This window comes from Homalodisca vitripennis, unplaced genomic scaffold (assembly GCF_021130785.1).
Source record: "Homalodisca vitripennis isolate AUS2020 unplaced genomic scaffold, UT_GWSS_2.1 ScUCBcl_2392;HRSCAF=7106, whole genome shotgun sequence".
NCBI classification, from domain to species: Eukaryota; Metazoa; Arthropoda; class Insecta; order Hemiptera; family Cicadellidae; genus Homalodisca; species Homalodisca vitripennis.
The window spans coordinates 48,363-60,659 of NW_025778524.1; positions in this window are offsets into that span (position 1 = coordinate 48,363).

The window sequence follows — 12,297 nt, forward strand, 5'->3', positions numbered from 1 at the left end:
CTCAGAGATTCTCAGAGCCAAGATTACATGAACTGTATTTAACAGTCAGGTTATACTTAGATTAAAAATGTTAAACAACCCTTCAAAGATGGGCTTCGTTCATTGTAGTTATTTTGAGTACCTAATAGTTGTTTATTTAGTTAATTAAGACTAAATGAGTGTGTCACACTACGTAGACACTTGTTTAACAAATGCTAGCGATATTTCGGCTTCGCTGTCAAAACCCATCTCCAACTAACAGATATCAAACACGAACTTCTATAGTACACATCTGCTTATAATGACACGAGCATAGGAACTTCTTTTTAAAGAAAGCCAGCGCTTTCTAGATACAATTTATCTGAATGAAAATCTTCTATTATCCAGTCACCCATTTTCAGATATTGATACACAAATATCATGCAATTTACATCATATACAGATAACCGGAATGCAGGGAAGATTACATTACACACGTTATACATACTATCACAGCAGATCTATAAAGCCTTAAAATTTTATACTTCTCATTTCCCTCTAATCTGACCTCACAGAATTCAATTAAAGTATTTTAAACTTTGTAATATACACAAAAAGGATTCAGTTTTGGTGGTAGGTGTTCTTTATTGGATATTTTCAAATACAAACATGGATTTGTGTGATGCAATTTAAAGGTTTATTTACACTAGTGCAATGTTATTTATTGGTGCAAACTTATTATCTTTAATAGTATTTATATTTAACATTCTTAAACTATCGACATATTTCAAGAATGGTCTTATCTAAATATTAAATTTTAATTTCATTTAACATACTATTACACTTCTGATGTTAAATTGTAACATACACAAAAATAATCATAATATATATACTGGTCATAAAAACTTTCATTTTGTACATCACTTTAAGTTAAATTACGAATATAGTTCATTCAAATATGCAGCAACCGGTAACTTTAATGTATCATTACGTATATACCCTATCAAGTTATATAATAACACATTTATTTTTGTTCTCTTAGGGATAAGAAGCTGTAGAAACACCTATTTGCTTATGGTCCTAAAAGGACCTTACCTATTGCCCAGCACTGTTTGCCCCCAATATCTCAACATTAGTAGTTAGTGATGTGCCGCTCCTGTATATCCACGTGTTTGTCCAGATGAAAGTGACACGAAACTTGCATGGCAGTTACAAAAGTTCACACTTTTCCTTAGAGACTCATTATTATACACACTAACACTAAATAGTATTTTTTATGAGTTTGTAAACTCAAAAATGTTTTTGGTGAAACAAGTAAGAGTCCTAAAAATACAGTTATATGTAATGTTTGACGTTATATTTTAAGTTAATAACATCAGAAGTGAATTATGTTGCATTTATGGGTAACCGTTTACCAAGGTAACCACGTCGTCATTCTGGTTCCTAATCTTATCAGTGCGTACAAGGTCAAATCTGTCAATGTTCACCTCACCCTCCCCCGCCCACAGCCAACACTCGGTCAGAACAATTATATCTAAACTTTCCACCATAGAATTCTAGTAAAAAAGCAATTCATCTATATTTTTGGTCATAATCTTAATATTATTATGAAATAAATTGATATGATCTAATTGGCCATTTAATTAAAAGTTATAGAATTCTTTGTATTTTTCCAAGCTATTTATTTCTCAGCAGTGTTTCGCCAAAAAGCCTTCATCAATTTGAAAAAGAATGTTTTTACTGGCTGCCTGCTCGCCTAGTACATAATTATAATATTGCAGTAATAATGTGTTCGTAAGAACAACTGATTATTTAATACATCGAAAGTTTAAAAGTGTAATAACTAAATGCACCTTATTCAATGCTTTCATTGGTACTACTTAGTTGGTCGAATATTTAACTAACCAAAGGAAAACGTTCTTAAATTGCCAATTAAAACTTTATAAACGTTACGTGAAACAATGGTACAAGTTAAATTAAAAATAATTTATTATTAACGTTTTTCCGACGATATGCTAAATAAACACAGAAAGAACAAACAACAGAAAGTGTTAGAACAACAGAAAGAAAACATCCGAGCGATGACTGTTTACCTATAAGCAGTTCATTATGAAAATTAAGTAATTTCATGAATAAATACAATAATATATCTGTGCAGTTATAAAAACATAATTAAAAATAAATTATAGCGAAAATAGTTGTTGATAATTTTATTGAAAATAATTATAGTTAAATTTTTTCGTGTTAAATAATCAAATTTAAAATTTTATTACAGTAATAAATAACACAAACTAACTGTAGATTGACTCACATAGTTTAAACACTGTCTACTTACCGTGTCTTGGTCTCTGCTCTCACGATCGATCTCCTCGACGCTGCGGTAGACTCGGATGGCGCGAGATTTCTCGGTGTGGCATACGTACACTTGCCGTCCTTATACCATGCGTAAGCCAGGGAGTTGTCCTTGACCTTAGTCTTGCAGCGCCATAACAGGTCCTTGGTGTGTAGGGTGCTTGTTCACGAACACAGGTCCTGGGCTGAAGGTTTCATGTAGATCCGTCGCATGGAACCGTGTCTTAGTTGCAGCGAGCCACTCTCCCCTCACTGAGGGCCGGGCGAACTGGACCACTATAGCTGAACGGAAACGGCGATCTCTGGATGCCGGGAGGCGATGGGCGATGGAAATTTCACGTTGATCAAATGTTAACTTTAGAGCTTTCACTACTGATTCAATATCTGCGTACACGTCCTCTTTATCCGTTTGCGGGACACCACGTATTTCAAGATTCGCCACTCTTGAATATTGTTCTTGCTCGGTTACAGAATCTTCGAGTTCGTTCACTCTACGGACGAGGGTGGCGTTCTTAATCTTCAGTTCCTCACACTCTTCTCTAAACTTGTTGTTCTCGTCCTCTAAGACAGTTAATCTCGCCACCACTGCAGTGAGAGAACTTTCCACTTTGCTCATGCTCTGATTTAGAAAAGTAAAACTTAGCTTAAACTGTTCACTGTCCTGTTTCATCTGCTTCTGTATGGATTTAAGAATGTTGAGCATGGAGGAATCTTCTGTGTCAGACTTGCTTCTATGGATGTCTAATCCTCACATTTCCAACCTGCACCACTTGTGACCAGAGCTTTCTATTTAGTGCCAGTACGTATACGGCAACACCCAGGATGGTATTCAGCCTTGCACTCCACACACTTTTCTGTCTCCGTGGGATTGGAGAATCCCTTGCTGCGCTTAGGACACACTATTGTTCATAAAACACAATTTGATAAATCAAATTTTAAACACAAATTACTAACGTTGTAAATGCGAGCAGTATATGCTTACTGGCTATAACAGGCACTGGGCAGGCAGGCACACACACGATCTACAGGTGTAAGGATCTCTTATCAATGCGAACTTCCAGCTTGATTGACTGATAACGACGTCAAGCGTTACTAAACTATACTAAACGGTATAGGAACAATAACCGCCATAGGGAAGCATACTACCGTATTAAATTAGAAAAAATGTTATATATCTAGTAAACATTTTGCCTATAAGCTTTTAACTAGATAAAGACAGATTTATCGGTCATGATGTTCTGAAAAGATTGAAGCCCAAATTGATTATATTAAGATGCAAGAAGAATTTGGAGAGTTCGTGATGGGAATGCCTAGGGTTAAAATTAGACAAACTCAATGTTTGATACACACATCACATATCACTGGAGGAGAATCTACTTCTATTTTAAATTTGAGTTCAGAATTCTAAGACATATTTCTTCAATATAAGTAAAACCTCTATCAGTATCTGTAATACTCCTAAACTTAACACTCCTACAGTTCCAAATCAGCCCACTTTAAATCAACGGCCTTACGATTACCCGAAGCTCTAAAACCAATTATTCATGATGACATTGACGAGATGCTCAACAATGATATTGATAGAGAAAGTGTTACCCTGTGGAAATCATCCATTGTGTTCGTACCACAGAAAAGCACACACGGATCACTAGAGTATCGGTTGTGTTGTGACGTCAGAAGACTTAAAGTCACTAAAGATGACGCACACACGCTGTCCAGTACTGCAGAAGTTGTTTAATAGTTGGTAGTTCGACTTATTTTTCAAAATTGGATTTAACAGCCAGCAGATTGAAATAAAAGAAGATGATAATGAGTAATTCGGTGTATCTATTGTTCCACAGTATAATTTCGAGTACAAACGAATGAAGGGATTTAGATTAAAGATACTCCAGCAAGTTTAATGGACAAAGTTTTGAGATATCTCTTAGGAGAAGAGTTATCTCATATAAATGTGACAGCTTATAGTACGGAAAGAATTTAAAATCCAAATTAAAAATGTACAATTATTATTCCAAAGACTCAGAGAAGACAAGTTATTACTACAGCCAGAAAATACGTTCCTAAGTCATGTCATTAATAACGATGGAGTATTACAATATTCATCTAAAATAGATGCAGTTAGAAAATTTCCAACATCGACCAATGAAACTCAACAGATTTCTTGGTCTTACAGAACATTATAGACGTTTATTCTAGAATTTGCCTAAATTTACAAATCATTCAACTACTTATTTAAGGAAGGAATCGAATTCAATTGTACTGATAGTTACTAAATTATTTTAAACTAATTAATTAAAAACTAATCAGAGAGTCAAATTCTAATAAAGAATGTTTAATCATAACCGATTTCTCACGAGATGCTTTAAGAGCTGTTTTGCCTCAAGGAACATTAGGCAAAGACGACAGACAAGTCTTATATGCTATTTTAACATTAAAGGCCGAGCAGAATTATAGTACAACTGATAAGGAATTATTTGCCGTTGTATGGAGAAAAAACAATTTAGAACCATTTTTTGGGAAGACATTTCAAGGTAATAACGGACCATAGGCCATTAAGATGGTTAATAAGCCTGAAGGATCCAGGAAGTACCCCCATTACCGACACCTTAAACAGCGCATTGTGAATATGCTACTGTCTTCCAGGATTGTTGTTTCTACTCTGCCCCACAGAAACGGCTTGCCACTGTTGTCATCAAATTAATCAAGAGACTGCACTGGTAAACAGCAGTATAGAATAATTATGCGTAAGGTACCGTGGGGCAGTGGTTTTGGGCTTCAACCAAATCAGCAGTGGTACCTTCACAACCCTAGGGGGTAAACTTTAAAAATAGCAGCAATCAGCTTCTGACGAGCTGCTGATTGATTATCTGCGGTGGACAAACCCCGTCACGGATTCCTGCCACCTATGCCGAAACCAACCATTGACCCGACCTCAGGAGTCTTCAACTCCTCGACTGCGTCTACTTTGCTCATCCCTGTTTCATTAGCAGAGGCAGTAAAACTGGGTCGTCGATGCATGACACGAATCAGTAAAAATCTGCCCGCCTTTGGATTGTGTGAATCTAACTAAAATATATAGGAGCTGGAACATCACACAAACGAAAACCCTTAAACCCAAATCAAACTCACAAAATTCAAAATTTACCACTAGAATTTTCTTTTGTGCACCAGAACGCACAGTTTGCCACAAATAAATGTTGACGAGCTGATGTTCATGACAGAAGAGCTACATTTTGACGCATTTGTAATTTTCTCACCAGGGCTTCACGGATGATACTGTTGCGATGTTCATGATCAATAACTACTAAATTGGTTAGCTTTTTTAACCGACAAAACTAAACAGGGTTGCGTGAATCTAAATCTCGTCTGAATTACCAGCCCTTGAAAGTGGATTATAGCAATGACCTAAACTTTGAAGTGGTTGGAGTAAAACTTAATCCGAAATCCATTGGAAAAATCCCACTACTTGTCTTAAGTATATCTGCAAATTGATTAAACATTTGTGAAAAACGTTGAAGCATTTATAATTTTCTCACTCCAAATTATTGAAGTTCATCATGACTGGATTACGCTAACCCTCGGACACAGCGGCTTCGCGATATTTTATTTTATTTCGTTTTAACATAGTACGTGAACAATAATAATAATAGTATTAAATTATTTATTGCGTAAAACATAAAAGGAATGTTAAAGTAAAGTAAAAATTTTCAAGTGGTTTTGGTAAAGTTTTCCATACATTCTAGTATCAAAGTCCCTTTCAATTTCAAGTCATTCATTCGAATCTATCCACAACTTCCCCGGTCAGTCATACAATTGAGAGGTCTCTCAATTGTTTGCCATAAACGCGTATATACTTTAGAATGCGTGTGTGGTAAATGTTGTTTTAGACGAATTTTAAATTCCTTCAGCTTGGGTCACTTTTGAACGATTTCCGAAAGTTGTTGAAAAATTTAAATCCTGCAAAAGCTCGTGAGCTACTGTCCGGTGTCTCCTAGTTCGGTAGTCATCCCCGCCTCTAGTTGTATAGGGATATAAATCTCTACCTCTTAGGTGTTCGTATTTGGATTTAAAAAAGTTTTTCCAATATGCAGAGGCAAGGTAATGTCAACAGTTTCAGAAATTAGAAAGCTGGCTTGCACGACTCTCCATTGCAGTTTTGAAATTTTTCGAACAGTTTTTTTTATGGATGTAAATTCTGTCGATTTTGCAACCCTTCACGATGCCACCGTAAGGTGTGTGTATATCAGTCCATAATATGCCGTTATCAGTACCGGACTTAAGCAGTATTCGGACAGTTTCCTCAAAACATAAATACTCGTATCTGAGAATAACTTTTAACAAACATGGTCCACATGACAATCCCAGGTCAAACCTCGATCTAGGTGTTTGTCAAGGAATTTAAATGAGTAGATTTTAGTGATTTCAGTTTCATTTAACATGACTGTTGGACTATAATCTGTTTCTTGCAAACTAAATTTATTCATCTGCGTACTAGACGAGTCACCCTTATTGTACCAATGAACCAACACCATTTAGGTAGATCAAAAAGAGTAACAGGCTAATTATGGAGCCTTGAGGAACCCCATAAATCAGACCCTCCTCTCCCGATTTGATGCCTGAAATGTCTACAAAATGTGTCCGATTACTGAAATACGATTAGAGCCACTTGAAGCACTCCTCGCATCCCGTAATACTCGAACTTGTAAAAAATGATTTGGTGGTCGACATAGGCAAACGCTTTTTTTATAAGTTGAGGAAGATACTCAAAGTATCTCTTCAACCTTAAATTCACTCTACTACCGCATCGTCTAGATGCAAGACTGCGTCTACTGTCGATTTGCTACTTCGGAATCCAAATTGATTTCAAGCAGCAGATAAACACCATCTGCTGCCTAGAAATTCTAGAAATTCACACATCGGGAAAGAAAAAGCTTCTCAATGATTTTGCTGAAGACGAAAGGTAAATTGAGTTGAAAAAAGGTCACACTTAGAGTGACTTTAGCGATTTTGAGAGGGGAATGAGACGTTCCCGAGTGAAAATATAGGTTAATGAGGCTTTAAAATAGTGGAGCACTGTTTTAGAAGCCACGTTAACACGTCATTTTAGTCATTACACCGTTGTGTTGTAAAGCGTCTTATCACTTTACAAGTCTCCTCCTCTGATACCGGGACTAAATCTAATAAAGATACTGTATTTGCACTGATAGGTGAATAGTCTGCCTATGTGGAGGTTGAAGTCCTAGGTTAGCTCCAACTGAGAAAAAGACTTAATCAATCTCCTAGACTATCCTTAAAGGATCGTTGATGACTTTATATTTGATTTGTAGTTCAATCGGTTTGTTATTCAATAATTTTTTCGATGATGGTCCATGCGGTTTTTGAGATTTTGTTCGACATGAGCAATGCTTTGTTTACATCATAGGCTTTCGCAGATTCTATGACTTTTTATAAATTAGCAATTTTGAAATAAATCTTTTGAACTCTCGGTTAAGTGTGTGCTTGTTAATTTTTAAGAAAAGTTAAATTTTTACGCTAGAAACCAGGATACATGAGTACTTTTTATTCTTTGGTTTTCGTTTGGTTTTCCTTAGGGAATAGCCCAAGTCTAGGTGGAAATTAAATATTTGTTTGGATTTTCGGAATTGCTACTCAAGGGGATCCCCAGAGTTATAACTTTTTTTCCTCAGTTAAAATTTGAGCAATGCTATGTTTGTGGGTTTGTGGGACCCCTTGGTGCCTCGTGACCATTGGCCTGTTGGCCATAGTGGTCTGAAATTGCTGTGTCAACTACCAAGACCTCAACGTCTGTCAAATCTGTGATGACATTGTCAATCGCGGTCGCTGAGTTGACAGTCACTCTTGTTGGAGTCTTAACTGAGCAGTTTAGGCCGAACAACCTCAGGAAGTCAGCTACCCTCCTTGTCATGAGACTATCGACATCTAAGACGTCAATTTTGAAGTCTCCCGTAACTATAAAGCCGCGAGTTTCTCTTGAAACAATTCCTAGTTTCTGTTAGGGGACCTATATAAACCAATCAGTGTGTGAATGTTTTGTTCTGAATTTTAACCTGTAAGTTTAGGTTTTTGTATGAAGATTTGAAAAGAGTGAGAGGAGTAAAGAAGAGCTCACTTTTCAGAAATATTGCTACACCTCCTCCTTCGAAAGAGTTTCGGCAGTACAAATTTACCATTTGTTGAATTGGAATTTCAAACTTTTCGATATTGCTGTCGTTAGAGGAGTGTTCGGTCAAAACTAGCAAGTCTGGATTGAGATCCATGCTAGTTGGTATGACAGTAAGTTCATAAACCTTATTCGTAGCCATTTGTGCATTCTGATGTGCAAATGACACTGCTTTGAAATGTAATTCTTTAAATTAGAGTTTTTCATGTTATTTTTTCAGTAAACATTTATGGAGAACAAATTTTGAGCCTCTACTTAAAAAACCGAGTTGATGTGCAGGCTGTTTCTAAATTCTTTGTTTGAAGGTTATTTTTGACGATGGAAGGATTGTGAAGGAAACAGAATTTTTCCGGACATTTTCCATCGTTCAGTGAAACAAGAAATCAGTAACACTACGTTTCGAGATCTGCAATCTGATCTCTTCTTCAGGTAAAGAACTGACATAATACATAATTACAAACTAGGTTAAAATAAACAAATCTTACCAAAGCGTTGTGGCACGCCTAAGTCAGGAATCACAACCTACATGTTGTTTGTCAACCTCTTGTTTCACTGAACGATGGCAAATGTCCGGAAAAACCCTGTTTCCTTGTTTCTAAAATTGACGTTTCTAAAATGTACCAGCGACAGATTCATAAAAGATTTTATATTGCAGAGTGCGAGGAGCGGGCGTTGATAGAGACGACGGTGAAGACTCTGAGCCCAAAGGTGACAGAGATGGCGTTGGAGATGAGGGTGATGGAGACTGCGTCGGTACCGGTGGTGGTGCTATCGAGGGAGCCGCTCTGCATGCCCAAGGTCGACCCTCAGGAGCGATAACTGGTAGTCTGCTATGTGTGGAAAGGAGGCGAGTTCTGGGCGTAGACAAGCACCTCACCAACATCTCGGCCAGCAGTCTCTTGTCACTCATCGCCAGGTGTAAACCATGTCTCGTGAAATACTTCCGGCTAATGGTGTCAAGACGTACCATTTGGATGTCGTGTCTGGCAGCTAGATTTTCGATAAAAACATGGCCTTGTCGTGGAAGATATTGTCAGGATCCTGCAGGCCGTAGGAGTGTGGCATAGTGGCGACTACTAGTTGAGTGTCGGCCGGTCTGTTGGTGATGTACTGCTCCATATGCAGGTAGATCGTGTGCTGGGCGCCGGTAGCCAGGTCATGGGTTCCGGCAATCAGCACCTCGCAATGAAGCCTAGCTCCATGTGGAGGCGCGGTTCTGGTCCTGGCCGACAGTGCCCGCAGGTCAAGGTGTGAGCTGGATGTAATGTTGGCACACCATGACATGTCGTTTGGCATACTATAATGTTTTGTGGAAAAGGACCAAAAAGACAACAATATATTGCTACTATACCGGGTGTCTTAAAATTCCCCCCACCACACCATTATCTTTCTTGTAAATAGTGATGAAGTGATTTAATTCTGTGGATCTTCATAATATAACTAACTGAAGAGTTTTTATGTATGAAAATTGTGACATACGCCTCCTCACCAAAACGGGATATATTGTGAATAAGTCAAAAGTTTTAGATAGGATCCCTTAGCAACGATCCCCTCATTTTAAAGGTATTACAAAAATAATGGCACAAACTAGAGGTCTCTAATGGTACTATCAAATTTTGTAGTCTATTAAAGTTTGAATTGTTTCATCAACCATCTACAAATTTAAGTTGCATTTAAAGTTATTATAAGACACACAAAACATTCACTCAACTAGGTATATTTAGTTGTGAGACACATTCAGTCCAGGTACTGTGTTAACAGAGCGGATAATGTATACTCTATCTACTGGTCTATCCGGATAGGCAGCATTGAATAAACTAACTGATTCAGGAAAATTTCTTCTTATAATCAATATCATCTATATTTTATATTCAATTGACGGAGCCATTTTTATTACATACGATAACAATGAAACACCAAGAAAATGCAAAGCTAAAATTTGAAACCAATAATGACCAACCTGGACTATATTTTTCGAACAGATTTAATTTCTTACTTTCGACTGAATGTCGTAAGTTTATTAGGAATAAATTTAAAGCCATAATGGAAGAAACTGAAAGATATACCGTTTGGGAATACATGGACTGGAGCACATTTTCAACAAACACGGGATGCTATAAAGAATCCATCTGTCAATAAAATCACCATAGTAACTCATTTTAACCAATTTTACCGTTAAAATATTAAATAATTAATATTATAAAATTCCTTTTCAGTTTGTTTTACTAAAATTTATCTAACACCAGCAAACAACAATGACAACATCTCGAAGTTTATAATAACTCCCTATTCAATTGACGATGACATGCTTATTAATGATATGACTAGAGCAACTCATCATCATTATAATACTAAGGACTAATTTATTAACTTCTACCCAAGAATGGTAATATATGAAATTAAGTATTTAATGGTAACTTAAAAATGTATTATGTTGTTGCTATACTCTGAACAGGTTTTTTCAAATTAAAAATCAAAACAAAATACATATTTTACAGCCTGTAGCGAAATTGTATTGCACAACTTTCTGATGATAGAATCCCGATTTTGGTATGTCTGTCTGTAAACATTATAACAATAAAACAAATTGGTCTATATGGTTATATTTGGTATGTAACTCTTCTCTACTAGCATATCTAATGAAAATGGTAAACATCATTATATAATGGTTCAAGTTCAAGTTTAAACACATTTATTTTCTTGAAATATATAAAGAAATACATATTCCATGAGTACTGATTAACTCGCGTGGAATAATTGTTCTATAAAACGTAGTTTATGGAATAATCAGTTGGCATGTTATTTATGCTATATAGCTATTCTTCTCTACAGCTAACATAATTTAGATAATAATCACAATACTACCTTATTTTGAAACAAATGTTGTAGAAACAATTGATCATTTTAGATTTGTAATTAGAAAACAGCTATTAATGGTTAAAAGCCCAATAGTTAAACAAAATTCAGTTCTTGGATCAAGAATATGCTTTCGGCAAGAAAGCATAAACACTCACAACTAAAATAGGTATAATTATTTTATTTTAAAACTGATTTCAACAAATCTGTATGCTATTTTCGTCGTTACGTTGGACACAAATGATTATTATTGCACCTCTAATTAAGGATTGACAGTTACAGAGTTATACAATTTTTAAAATGTTTAAATGGTGTCTTTTAGAAATGAAGATTTATAATATTTATTTAATTCTTTTGATAATTTCCCCTTAAATACCTTAGCACGTTTTAACATATAAAAAAACATATGGACAGATGCACCAACGAAGAGAGATAGGGCATGAATTTTATTTCTATGAATTTTGTTGCTTTGTTTTATCTTATATAGTATCATATCATGAAGATGTGCCTACTCTTAAAACACCTTAAATATATCAACTGAGAAAATATATTTTAAATTAATTTTATATTGCTCTTTTGTATTCATTACGTTAACATTTGGTTAACCCGTCAACTGTAGTTTTCGTGGCAAAACATTAAAAAACATCTTCTGATAACGTTTCATTATTTTCATACTTGTCCTGATAAGGTAGCAAGCAATAATATATTTCAATACTAAAACCATCGAACAATAGTCGACTATACTGATATCGAGCATCATTAATTTTAGTATCTGTCTTTTAAGATTTATGACTAAGGAACGTTTATCAATGGTTACGCTAATCAGCCAAAAAACAATGGAAAATCTTTGTGCTTGATATCAAAACTGTTACGGTGTATGTTTTTATTGCACATAATTGATTATGATGACTATATAAGACAATATACTTCTGATTAAATTCACAGTCTTG